We start from the raw sequence: 15,114 nt of genomic DNA, 5'->3' as shown, positions 1-15,114 counted from the left end.
CAAAGAGAAAATAAAAATTACTCTATAGTAAATATATATTAATACATTATACTAGTATATGTTATATCTTCATTTGTCAACAAATTTTAGATCAAGAAAATATTTGTCACCAATGAAGATGTAATTCAATTAAACAACCATACAATAGAGCATACGTAAATGCATTGTTAATATACATATATTTAACCTTTCATAACTAAAGTCAAATCCCATCTAACAAAACTAAGGAATGGAGCATCAAAGTTGCAAATAATCCTCAATGCTCATAAGTCATAACATCACAAATCTATTTGGCTAGGTGAAGCAAGCACTAAACTACTAATTCATTATCATATGGATGAAGGACTAAGGAGATATATGATGATTATGATTTATGACCCACATAATTAAAAGTTTTTTAAAAATTAAAACTAAATATTGTCTTGGGTGATATATATGGGAAGAAATGGTGTCTATCTAAAATTCTCAATAGATATGTCTTTATTATTTCACCAAAACATATTGACTAGTGAAGTCTAAAATTAAATCACCAACATTAGAGGGCAAGTCGGATATTAATTAAAAAAATATATAATCTATAACTAATACTAAAGTAGCAACCGCTGATGTCATCTTTTTCCAAAGCTATACACGTGGCGCTACCTCATGAAAAGTATATCTAAAGTATATTTGACTTTTTTTTGGAGGGAATTTTCCCTCCTAAACTCTATTTTTTTTTCCTTTCCGTTTAGATTTTTGCAGAATTATTAATGTGTGTCTAGAAACTTTATAGTTTAACTATTTATTATTATGATGGACTTTAATTTTAGATCACATTTTTCATGAGACTTCAATTTTTTTTATACTTTAATTATTAATATTATGATGGACTTTTAGATCAAATTTTTCATGAAACTTCTATATTTAATTTCAATTACCTTCATTAAAAACCGAGCATGGCTCGGGTATTATCTAATATACTATTAAAATAAAAGGCAAATACGCTTAAACTGGGAAAAAAAAAATGGAACATTAATCAAAGAGTTGTGATTGGTAACACTGTGTTTTTTTTCCTACTCAAACAAATTAAGAAACGTAATCACATACTCTATACGAAGTACTAGGTAAGACAATCACACAAATTATCCATGGCTCTCATTCAACAGATTCAACAACATACTTGAGTCAATGTTTCATTATTGCATGATACACAAAGAAGATAGACAACAGGTTCATTGTGCACATTTGATTGCAATAGATAGATAACGGGGTCATTTGTGCACATTTCAATATTGCACCATATTGATTTTTACACTGTTCATATGCTCTCCTTTGACTATCTATTGTAATTTATATGTACTTTTCAAAATATCTCAGCATATGCATATCAGTCGTCACATTCATGACAATATTATTCATACATATAAATCACAACATTAAGATGCTCAATATTGTCATGTAAAATATCGCAATATATGCATATCCACCGTCACATTCTTCTTATGCACGTGGCAATGTTTTACAACCAATCATTATGTACCATATAATTAACAAAGCAGACCTTATTGTTGTTTGGTAGAATTTGCCCTCATATAATAAGATACCAATACATGTAAGTTTAAAATCTCAAACATAATAAAATACTGATACATGTACAATTCTCAACCTTATATGAGTCATAATTATGTAATATCGAACAAATACTACAAGTATTAACAGCTTAACACTAATAAAAGAGCAAGCCCAGGTTGCTCACAATGATAAACATTTTCATGTTTATCAAATGACATTTTTAGTAAATATTTGATCATGAAAATTGTGTTGTGCATTACAAAAATAATTTTTCTTCTTTTAGCAATCTGTCATTGTCAGACGAAAATTGGCGGTGTTAGAGACTTTCATCCTTTCTTCCTCCCACCTAATTTCTTGTTCTTTAGATCATCTTCTTCCTCTCGCCCAATTTCACCATCTGTTTCCTCCAACACCATTTCGTCATCACCAACACCACAAGGTGTAACAGAAACTTAGTGCAGTATCTTTAAGCTCAATCAATCGTGGGCTTTGATAGATGGAGGAATTTGTGAGCTTCAATGGACAACTACCATTATCTCCACCAGATTCCGGCGACGAAGCCGCCAAATTAAACTAAAACCCTAAGAAAAATAGAGAAACCAAGGGCATAGTTAACCCTATAGGGTGGTTTTGTCGTCCTCCTCCATTAAAGCTACTCGTGAGCTTCAATTGGAACGTTTAGAAGGGGATGAAATGAAGAAGAAAGAGAAATTGGGTAAGAGAGAGAAAATGTCAATATTCAAGTTAGTGCCAATGTCATTTTTACCCCTAACTAAACACCTTAAAGTACGTTTTATACCCCCTTGATAAACATTTTTCGTTTATCATTATGATAAACTTGAATTTGCTCCTAATAAAACTTAAAAATAATTAACCCATCAATAAATTACATGTATAATACTGTCTTAATTTAGGATTGATTTACAACGGTGTTGTTCATATAACCACCTGAGACATTATATTACTCAGGTCCAAAAACTAAAATTATGTATATATTTTTTTTTTTTTTCAAGAAACAAAAACATAGAGATTGATAGAATGAAAAAAAAATATCTATATATTTGAAGTGATATCTTATATTGTAATCATATCCTATAAATAAATAAAAAACATAGTAATATATAAAGCTAAATGATTAGGTTGGTTACGAGACAATGACACTTAACATTTCAACTTTTCGTCAATTGTCACGTGACATTTCAACTTTTTGCCGTGTCTATGTCATACAAGCAACAACTATGCATAAACACACATGCTACATTATATGCCAATAAGTGATATCAGATAGCAATTTTAGGTTATTAATGATTTTAAAGCTCTTTTTTTTTTTTTTTTTTTTATAAACTCTTAATCTTTTTACATACATCTTAAAGTAAACTCTAAAATAATTGTGCTTCAAATTAATTAATTATGGAACACTAATATTAAGATCACTATGTTTGAATTTTGCTATTTAATTTTAAAATAAAGGGATCGATATATTAACAAAAACCACTATATTAAAATAAAGGCAAGGCCCAGTTACTCATTTTGAGTAAGAACAATTGTTATTCAAATGACACAAATTCTAAATAATTGTAAATTTGACAGTATTTTATTATTTTTGTTGCTGACTCATTTTCCTCCTTCCTCCTTCCCTTCTTCCTCCAAGAAATCACGAGCACCAACGAACCTTATTATTTTCTCCAAGAAATCACGAGCAAATTATCTCCAAGAAATCATCCAACCACCCAACACCTGTACAAACACGAGCACCAACCCCATTATTTCCGGCAATAGTTTTCGGCGGTTTCGCCACCAAACTCAACAAAAACCCTAGGTAAAAATAGAGAAATAAAGGGCATGGTTAACCCATAAGGGTAGGTATTTAAAGTTTTTTGTGAGCTTTTCCCTCCTCCATTGAAGCTGCTATGTTACTAAATTAAGAAATTGAAGATCGATAATCAACAATTAACAACAGATTTTTTTTTTTTTTTTTTTTTTTGAAACCAGCAATTAACAGTACATCAGCTTGTAAAATTAAAATTCGATTGTTAACAAACGACATTTCACAAATTTTCAATGATCCCTCTGTAGCTACTTCAATAGTGGAAAACAAACTTGCTTCATGCTTCAATGGAGAATTCTTAGTGCAGAACTTAGGATGAAAATGGTGAAGGTTGAAAGGGGGAAAAGAGAAATGAAAAAGACTTATTAAAATAAAACTCTTTGTGTCATAAGAGATTAGTACTCCCTCTGTTTCATAATTAACACAATACTTTCTTTTTATATCCGATTCATAATAATTGTAATATTTCCTCATTAAGTAAGGACCCACTATTATTTTATTAATTATCCTTCTTACTAACTCCACTTTTACAAATATTTAATTATTTCTCTCTCTTATCAACTTAACTTACATTACTTTTTTATAATTTCTCTCTCATACTAACTATACTTTATATTATAAAAAATTTGTCCACTTGCATTATTTCATTGAAGCCTACAAGCCTACCCTATATTTTTCTTAAACTAAATGCACTCCCTATTGTTCCAATTATTACAAGACGGAAGGAGTTTGTTTTATAATGAGTGTTTTAATATACTAGTTAATATGAATAATAAAAGTCATATGTTGAAGTTAGGGTCACTATGTTCGACATGCGGTCCTCAAATCCATAATAATATTATTGCGAACCAAATTCACACAAGTTTCAAAAAAGTCAATATATTATAATTAGGGTCACTATGTTCGTTATAACGCCGGCTGCCATTATTGTGACTAAGGTACACACAAGGATTTTTTTATATATAATTTTCAATACATATCTATAAAATTGTAACTTTTGCATTATTATATTAAATTCATTTTAAAAATTAATTTAAATCAAGATCCATTGATGATACTCCGTATATCCGGAACGATTTTTGAACACCCCTAATTATGAGTAGATTATTCAATTTAACAGATATAGAAAAACCTACTCTGTATAATAAAAAGCTTTTTTGAAATTTTCTAAGATTAATATTTTTTATAACTATGTACATACCTAAATTTGTATTGATTTTTAAATCCTAAACATAATAAGGTATCAATTAAAATCCTAAACACAATAGAATACAGATACATGTATAGTCTCAACCTTATACGAGCCATAATATGTGATATATCCTAAACACGCTACGAGTGTTACGTACCAACTTGACACGCATAAAACTTAAAAATCAACACAACAACAAATAATTACATGTATTAATCTATTTGATTTAAATATATTTATGTAATAAAGATCTCTATATTAATTACTTTCTATTCCCAATTTAAATTAATTTCCTATGTATTATGTAGAAATTACTATTTTTAAATTAACAGAAAAAAAATAAATAAAATAAAGTTAGTACAATAGTTCATTTTTTTAAAATGCATAATAACCTAAATTTGTGATGATTTTTAAATCCTAAACATAATAAGATATTAATACATGTAAGTTTAAAGTCCTCAACATAATAGAATACTGATACATGTACAATTCTCAAGATCTCAATTTTACATGAGCCATAATTATGTAATATCAAAAAAATAGTACGAGTATTAAATTACCAACTTAAAACTCATAAAACTTAAAAATTAACACAACCGACAACAAATAATTACATGTATACAATATTAATCTATTTTATTTAAATATATTTATGTAATAAAGATCTATCTATGTAATTCTTGCTATTAATATTCCCAATTTAAATTAATTTCCTATATATTATATAAAAATTAGTATTATTAAATAATTATATGTGGAACTATGTATTAGATGAGTTAGGATTGATTTACAATTTACTGTTCATACAACCACCCAAGGCATTGCCCACGTTAAAAACTAATACTTTGTATGTCCTCCGTTCTAAATAAGATGACGCATTTTAACTTTGTGCATTGACATGGCTTGCTTTGACTTCATTTTGTGACTTCGTGTTGAGAAAAACTATAGTCATGTGGGGTCTTCTTAGATTCGTCTCAATATCTATTTTTTTTATATATCAAACTAGTGAGTAGTGAGTAGCTCTGGAGTTGCTCCAGGTTGCTACCTTTGTAATTCTGCACCTGCTAATTTTTAAAAGGCATTGAATAGCCTGTATGTGTTTTTAATACTTTTGTAGTATAGTATTAATTTATGTGCAAGATTAGAGCATAATTATATTGACAAGTAGCTTAGATGATAAACAATGATATTTATTCTAAGAGGTTTAGTGTTCAAACCTCTTCATCTATTTTTTTTTTAATAAAGTTGAGACAACATGGAGTATTGTTGGTTGTGTAGGTGTAGGGAATTTTACCTCGCCCTACTGTTGGTCATGTTTTTAAGTATGTCGGCGCTCCAGAGAAAAAAGCTAGAGAAAAAAGTCACCAACAAGTTTTAGGAACTTGTAAACCGTTCATGGGTGTGAAGGTTACATCCCATTCACAATCACAGAGATTGCTAACTCCATATATAGTGGTCTGGAACCATGACTAGATGTTCGGGGATGATGGTACGAATTTGACCTAAGAGAAGTCAAACCCGCTCTAAATATGCCTCTACTTGATTCTTTTGATATTCATGTGCACTTTTCGATCAACATACGTACATCAAATTAATCCTAAATCTGTTTAATCTATGTTAATTGATTATTAATGCACAATCAAATCTAATATTGGTGATCACTTGAATTAAAATCATATTAGCCTAAATCAAGTTATTAATTATCTTATTAGGCGTGATTTCAAGTACAAATTCTCTTTAAACCTGCAAGAAAGAGCGTGATCAAGCAATAGCAATAAATCATAAATAAACAAGTAACATATGATTAGTATAACAATCATCATCATAAGAACATCATCAAAACATCGTTAATAGTAAGATCCTAGGCATGATGCTAAACGGATTGACAACAACTCCTAGCATGTCACTAATAACAAAATTAAAGCGTTATCCTAAACATGATACTAGAAACCAAATAAAGTCCTAAGCATGATATATACTAGAAATCAAAATTAAAGTGTTATCCTAAACAAGATTTCTAATAATCAAGATAACGTCCTAAACATGATTTTTACTCCAAAATCAAAAGAATAATTAAGGGGGTAATTAAATTACTCACTTTGATGCCTCAACCTTCTTTCTATTAAAATAATACACACATTAGTAAACTTCAAGAAAGTTAAATCGATAAAGTAAATAATTGAATATGAATTGAAATATAGATTTGGGACCAAACCCTCAGAACTATCAACCTTTCACGTCAAAGTCGAAGGTAACGTTGAGTATGGTTTAGAGTATTCGAATCACGCAAAGGAAGTATTGTGTTTGATTTTGGGTATTTAGGCTAAAAGCATTGGTTTTAAGAATTCTAGAGAATTCTGGGGAATTGATGATGCTAATTGTGGCTAATTGTGACTGATTTTGGATGATTGTTGCTGATTGGAAAATGGGGAAAGCGACCTCTATTTATAAGGAAAAAGGGAGTCGAAAGGTCAAAAGTCCGAATTAAGATAAAACAAATTTGATGCAGCGCGCCAAATAACATGCACCGCGCGGCAAGGCTGACGTAGTGCGTCGGTCCTGGCGCTGCGCGATGGTTCTAAAAGGTATTCAAGTTTGCGCAGAGTTTGGTGTCTGATGGGTTTTCTATGCAAAATATATCCGAACGTCTTTGAATTCGAATAGAACAAGGATTATTCAAAAGAGAAGTTTTATTCAACATCAAACTCTTTGATATTTAAAAGATAAATTAAAACCTTCTAGAAGAATCCTAATTGATTTAGGATTAGGAACATGATCATATAGAGTCTAAATAAAGTATTTGGGATCCACATGAGCACTTGTATGGACTAAGGGTGGGCCTAGACTCGGTTTGGGCTCGGTTTAGTATTTTGACCTATTAATAGTTAATACCTACACCCCTACCATAAATATATATACTCCCTCCGTTAAATATTATCTGCAACCGAAGTGAAGTTTACGGTTGCCAATGCAAAACTTGAGGGGCATTGATTAGAGCAATTGTTGAAAAGTAATTAAACTAATGAATGAGAGAGAAAGTAGGACCCCCCACATGCAAATTCTGGCTGGAATTTAGCAAGTGGAGGGAAGTAACTTTCCCTCCCAAATTGTGAACGAAAATTTCAGCAACATTTGAATTTCGTTAAATTTGAAAATTCACCCAAATTTCAAGCTAACAATATTCTCTTATAAGAGGCAATATCAGCAGGCATACACCATTTATGAGGGGTATAAAACCAGCCTCTATAAAGGCAGAGCATTAAATTGTTACATCCAAATGTTTGTCACCAAAAACCGACATTGTTTAAACAAAAGAACCAGCACTTCCTAATCTGAAATTTCACAAAAAATTACCCTAAACTACAGTTAGTGCTGCACATCTTCTACCACAATTAGCATTCAACCTCCATTTACTTCATATCCACATAGGGCAACTCCATCTTCCAAAAAAAATCATCAGCCAGCCCTATTCAACTTCTTAGCTCTGAACACACACACATAGAAGAAAACATGGCAGATTTTGATGAAGAATTCTGTTTAGATGTGGACCAATTGTTAACGAGGAAGCCATGGCAGAATTGTATTATGATGAACAAGAAGAATTGCAAGATGAGGATATTGAGCAATATGAATCAGAAAATGAAAACCAGCAAGAAGAACAACAAGAATCAGACAGTGGGGAGCAAGGCACAGAACACAATCAGGGAGACCAGCACATGCAACAACAAGCACAACAAGGGACTCAAGCTGCTAGTAGAAAACAGCTAACTTTGCAAAAGAAAAGAGAGATTGTTGATGCAATGCTGGTTATAATGAAGGATGGCATGTTACCAAAAGGACACATGAAACAATTATCAATCAAATTCAGCGTTCACAAGTCAACAATCAGTAGAGTTCTCAGTGACATTAAAAAGCAAATGGCACAGGGGAATATGATAGATGTCAAGCCTAAAAAGTTTGGTCGAACTGGTCCAAAGCCAAGGGAATTTTCAGACTAATTCCTACAGTCAGTTCCTCTGTATCTGAGGCAAACTGAGAGAAGTTTTGCAGCTGCCCTGAAGATTTCACATGTAACACTTCATAATTTGAAGAAAAAGGGGAGGCTAAGGACACATACATGCAGCAACAAGCCTGCTCTTACAGCAGATCACAAGGTGGCTAGACTCAAATGGGTACTATCACACATTAACCCAGTCACAGCAGAAGGGGACCCCACATTTGTTGCAATGAATCAAGTCATACACATAGATGAAAAGTGGTTTTACCTCAATCCTGATAAGAGAAGATTTTATCTCCTGCCAGGTGAGGAAGACCCTTATATGGCACAACAGTCTAAAAGATTCAAGCTAAAGGCAATGTTTATGGCATTAATAGGGAAGCCACTGTATGACACAAGTGGGGTCTCATACATGATGGGAAGTATGGCATGTTCCCATTCACAGTGAAGGAGGTAGCAAAGAAATCAAGCAAAAATAGAGCAGCAGGCACATTGGTAACCAAGGCACTCCAAAATGTCAACAGAGATGGTATAAGGGACATGCTATTAACAAAAGTAATTCCAGCAATTAAGTCAAAATGGCCAGAAAGTCTACCAAAAAATGTCATCATTCAATGGGACAATGCAAGGCCTCACCAGGTTCCTAAAGATGAGGAGTTCATTGCAGCAACCACCTCAGATGGGTTCAACATTCAACTAGTATTCCAACCAGCACAGTCACCTGATCTAAATGTGTTGGATCTAGGTCTATTTAGGTCAATGTAGTCCTTGCAATATCAATCCTTCCCTAAGGACCTTGATGAGCTAGTTGGTAAAGTGCTTGAGTGTTATAACACTTTCAAGCCCCAAGTGAACAAGTATATTTGGGTGACTTTGCAAAGATGCATGATTAAAATTCTCAAGGCACAAGGTGGTAACAAGTACAAACTACCACACATGAACAAAAAAAAAAACTAGAAAATCTGGGAATTCTACCAGATCAAGTGCAAGTGAGGAAGGAAGTTGTATTGGATGCTGTGGAATACCTAAACAGCATATTCAGGCCAGCCAGTGAAGGTGCTCAAGGTGGATTAGAAGACATGGAGGTTGATGTAGACTAGCGGACTCAAAATAACCACTGCAATGAGGGAAGGTGAACAACACTGACTGCCACACATAACCATCTAGGCTTTTGTGTATGTTTTTTTTAAGGGTTTTATAAGTTTATTTGCATGAATAGGTGGTTAGGTGTATTTTGTTGATTTTAGTATGATGCAAGCATGAAAGGCAATCAGATGAAAATATTTTTGTACCCCCTATATCATTGAATGAACATGACAATGACTTTTGGTGTGTGGGTACATGATCCATCAGTAGAGTTTTCATATTGTTGAATACAACACTTCAAAGTAGAGGTACCTCAAACACCAATCTCCACCAAGAAATTGTGTGAGCAAAACTCTACTGTGAAGTGACATTCAATGGAGTCCCTTCCTCATTTGGATCACAAATAAGCACCCTAATTTTTAAGATAACATACATGGGGGACTCAAAACTTGAGTGCATCAAAACAAAACCAATTGGGACTCCTCTTTCAAAACATATATAGGGACTGAAAATGTGGACCTTGCAAAGCACATTACATACTAGGCTCATCATTCATCAATCAAATTTCCCTTGAAAAATACCATTTCCAACATGATAAACAACAACTATTCAACAAACAGACAACATAACTAATCTTTAACAAACACAAATTCTCACCAGCAGACCACAACTAACCAATCAACTAAGAACTGATCATAGTATACTCAATCCACAACAACACAGGGGCCTCAATGTTGAACAAACACCAATTCTCAACAGCAACCCACAAAAAACCAACCAACAGACAGCATAGTCAGTCCTCAACCAACATCAATTAGAAACAGCAACCCACAGTAACCAAGCAACGCATATATGATCATAGTATACTGAACCCAGCAAAACACAGTATGCTCAATCCTCAACCAACACCAATTATCAACAACAACCCACAATAAACCAAGCATATGAGATATGAACATAGTATATCCAAGCCATCACAATACTCCACAATGAATCCTCTACCAACACTAATTCTCAACAACAACCCACAATAAAACAACTAACTGAGATATCAACATAGTATACACAACCCAGCAAAATACACCACAATCCAACAGTATGGAACACGTAATAACATTAAGGCCCACAAATAATTCCAAAAAATATGGTGAAGAAGACCACAAATCCAATAACCAACCAATCAACAGCAATAAACACTAGTAACCATCAATGACAAAAATTCACCATAAAAAATCAAGGCAACCAACGCAGACATTAACACAAATCCAACATACCAGCATGTATAATGACAGAAAAATGGGACTCAATTGAAAAAAAAAAGTTAGGGTTAGGGTATGGAGTCGTTATGCAATGTGTCATTTGGAGGGTTGAATCCTAGGGTTCATCCGCCTCGCTTCATAGCCATCAACTGGAGGGACACCAACAACAACCACAGGAGGAGGAGTAGCAGAACTCGCCGCCATGTCTAGCTCATCGTCAGAGGACAAAATCACCCAATCCTAGTCAAGTATGCCACGGATCCGCCTCAACGCCACCCTCGCCGCCTTCCTGGTTGCCCGAATCTTTGTTGGTGGCGCTGACCTCTTAGCTTTGGGGTTGTGGGTTGCAGTACCACTTCCTTCACCGCTTTCAGAGGCCGGATCTACAGCCATACCACTCAACTCGAGGGTATTTTTGCCTTTTGACTCACCCTGGCCCTCTATGTTCTCCTCCTCCTCTCCTACACCGCTTTCAAAAACCGGATCTACAGCCATACCACTGAAATCTAGGGTTTTTTTGCTTTTAGACTCACCCACGCCCTTTTTCTTATCTTCCTCATCCACGCTCTGAAGAACTTGCCCCAGAGCTTGGTATGTTTCAGCAGTATAGTATCGAAGAGCGTCCTCTGATTCGTAAAACTCGCAAGGAAAGGTAGATCCGGTGTCAAAGCATTTCATGAGGTTGAGAATTAAATTCTCCTCGCCTTTTTCGTCAACGCCGATGTATGCATCACGCAAAGGGTCAAGGTTAACCATGGTGTTTTGGGACTCGGATTTACAGAGGAAAGGTGGAGAAGAAGATGATTCAAGAGGAGTGAGCTCAAGAGTCAAGAACGTTGTTGAGGATGAACTAGGGTTCATCTTTTTTAATCTGATGAACAAAAGGGGAAATACATGCCACATTAATTGTTGGCAGTTGGGAAGTGGAGTTGAATGTGACTGGGTGAGGGTAGTAAATGGAGGGAGCTGTTATGTTAATCTGAACAGATTAAGTTAATGTTAATAGGTATAAGCAAATACTAAGGGCAATAATTATATAAATCAGAATTATAATGCGAGGGTAAAATGGTAATTTCTATGGTTTTTAATTACCAAATAAGGAAATAAAACAGATAGTTGCACATAACCCTGATCGGACAAAAATGGCAAAAGTTGCAAATAATATTTAACGGAGGGAGTATATATACTAGATATTTTTTTAAAAAAATTCCTCATTTCATAAACTTCCTTCATCGGAGAAGTATTGGCGGATAGGCCCTATATATTTCACTTGCAAATAGGATGACATTTTTGTAAATAATGGGAATTTGAGAAAAACCGGTGTTAGAAAATATGATGACAAAAAGTACCACTACATGCATAATAGTACATAAAAAGAACTATTCAGACAACTTATATTTTAATGATACATTATAAATGCATAATAGTACACAAAAATGTACTACTGTACCATTAAAAGAGAGAAAATGTACCACCAAATCCCCGATTGTCCTCCTATATGCATGCAAAATACATAGGCCTTATACGCCTAGATGCACTCCAAAGACCACAATTCTTATTTCACTCTCTAAACTTTCAAATACCACAATTCTTCATTTTCTCTCTCCTCAAACAACCATGTATTTCTCGTGCTACTTCAAAAAATTTGCAAACCGATTGTAATTTAATTTGCCATTGTTGTCGACGTCGCCGAAATCTTTTCACATTTGTCGTCGGAATCATCTCGCCAGGAATATTTGCCTTATTCAATTTTTTTTCTCTTGATCTAAAAAATAGTGGTAAATTTTTTTGGTGAAAGTAATATAATTATGGTTGGATTATGTTGGAGTTTGGAATTCTCTAGTTTTGTTTGCCATTAATTTATGGTGTGTTCTTAAATTATAAAATTATTGGACTTAAAAAGTTTAAATTTATGTACAATTTTTGTAATTATCTGGATCAATTGAGTTATTTCATAGGATTATTAAGAATTTAATTTTTCTTTTTGATAAAATGATTATTCTTGTTTTGACAGATGTTCATTCTCGTGATATATGTTCATTTATGATACTAATAAATTATCATTTACAAATTAATAGATGATTATTTGAATTTTGTAAAATGTTCATTCTTTATTTATTTATTTATTTATTTATTTTTGTGCAGATTTAGGCCTTGTTTAGTTCAACTTATTTTTACTTATTTCAGAAAAATTAAGTTCAGATCAGAACATCGTTTTATGTGTTGTTTTTTATCGCTAAATATTCTTAATTTTGTAATGAATTTTTTTTTGAAACTTACATATTAATAAACTACACATTATTACGAATCTAACAAGATTTTACTTGATATATTTTTTCCTTATAGATTATCGTACACTTAAGGTCAAAGTTTGGTCAAATCAGACAATCAGATCAGATTAGTAAAAATAAGGTGAACCAAACAAGGCCTTAGTATGAGTTTGTGTGTGTGTGTGTATATATATATATATATATATATATATATATATATATATATATATATATATATATATATGTATGGAATACATGTTCATTTATAATCATTTTCATATTATTGTATGTATAATTAAATTTGATACATGTTCATTCTTTTTACATTATATGTTTATTCTCATATTGATTGATGTTCATTTGTAATCTAAAACAAAATTTATTGTTCTTATATTTAATAAACAAGTTCATTTAGTTTTATACTTGTTCATTCTCACATTAAAATATATTTGTTTCAATTTAAATACTTGTTTGTTATCATATTGAAAAATGCTCAATTAAATTTTAATATTTGTTCATTCTTGTAATGAAAGATGTTCATTTGACTTTTAGTAATTGTTCATTTTCATATTGAACTATGTTCATTTTTTGGTGATGTGTTCATTTTTGTATACGTAAATGTTAATTTAATCATCCTGTATTGTATATAGTGTGTTTTGAATGTTAAAAATACACTTTAATAATCCCAACTTTGTCCAATTTACTTTAAATAATCCCAACTATCGATTATTCTGCAATAATTCTAACTTTTACCTGCGTTTTTTTCTAGCATTCCCAAACCAGTCAACGAAAGTCAACAACCTTTAATTATAGGTTGTTGGACACGTGTCGACATGTAAGTGGTCCAAAAAAAAAATTTAAATAAATTTTAAAAAAATTATAAAAAAAAAAAGAAAGAAAAACCAACGCAGCCCAGTTGTCCAGCCCCAACCGCCACCTTCTACCCCCTGCCGCACAACCGCAGTCCCCCAAACCACCCCTTCCCCGACCATCTAACCGGAAACGACCCCCTTCCCCAGCCCTAGCACCGAAACCGGCTAATACCCCAAACCCTTGCCCTTAAAACAACTCCCACTGCACCCCCCATGTTTGAGTTTCAGCGTCTCTGTGTTCGTAAATTGTGATCGTCGGGGTTGTGGGGAAGGTGACGTTGTCGGTGTCATCGTCGGCGTCGAGGAAGCTGAGATCTTCGTCGAGGTCGTCGGAGTCGGTGGTGGTGGTGGCGGTGGTTAGGGAGGAGGAGGAGGGAGGTGAGAAAGAGGGTGAGGAAGAGTGATTTAAGGGGGTTGCGAGCTTTGCGGCTAATGGCTGTGCGGCAGTTGGGATGGCTATAAGGGCCAATTACGGAGGCGGAGGAGGGAGGAGGTGGTTTTCAGTTTGGTCTTGGGAGGAGGGGATGGCGCTGGGGAAGGAGGACTGATTTCCGGTGGCCGGATCTGGAAGGAGTAGTGTGTTTTTTTTTTGGACCCTTCACAATGTGACACGTGGCATCTACATTATTAAAAAAAAAACTTTTTAGCAGATAACCGGTTTTCGGGATTGATGGAAAAAAACGGTGGTGAAAGTTGGGATTATTGCAGAATAATCGATAGTTGAGATTATTCAAACTAAATTAGACAAAATTGGGATTAATATAAAAAGTGTATTTTTCCGAATTTATTTTAAAATATTTTTTGATATCTTATTACAGAGGACAATGAAATAAAAAAAAATTGAAAATGATGACATATATATTGAGAAAAGGATAGGTATCCAAGAAAACACGCAACACCACAAGAGTAGAAAGGGTAAAATTATTGTATAAAAAAGGAATTCTATATAACTTTTATTTATATCAAATGTATTAAATTAAAAAGATGTGTATAATGTGTTTTGATTGTTACTACATTAAATGCATGATACATTGGATTAGGGGTGCAACAAGAAGGACA

This window comes from Chenopodium quinoa, unplaced genomic scaffold (genome assembly GCF_001683475.1).
Source record: "Chenopodium quinoa cultivar QQ74 unplaced genomic scaffold, ASM168347v1, whole genome shotgun sequence".
Lineage (NCBI taxonomy): Eukaryota > Viridiplantae > Streptophyta > Magnoliopsida > Caryophyllales > Amaranthaceae > Chenopodium > Chenopodium quinoa.
This window is presented reverse-complemented; position numbering follows the sequence as displayed.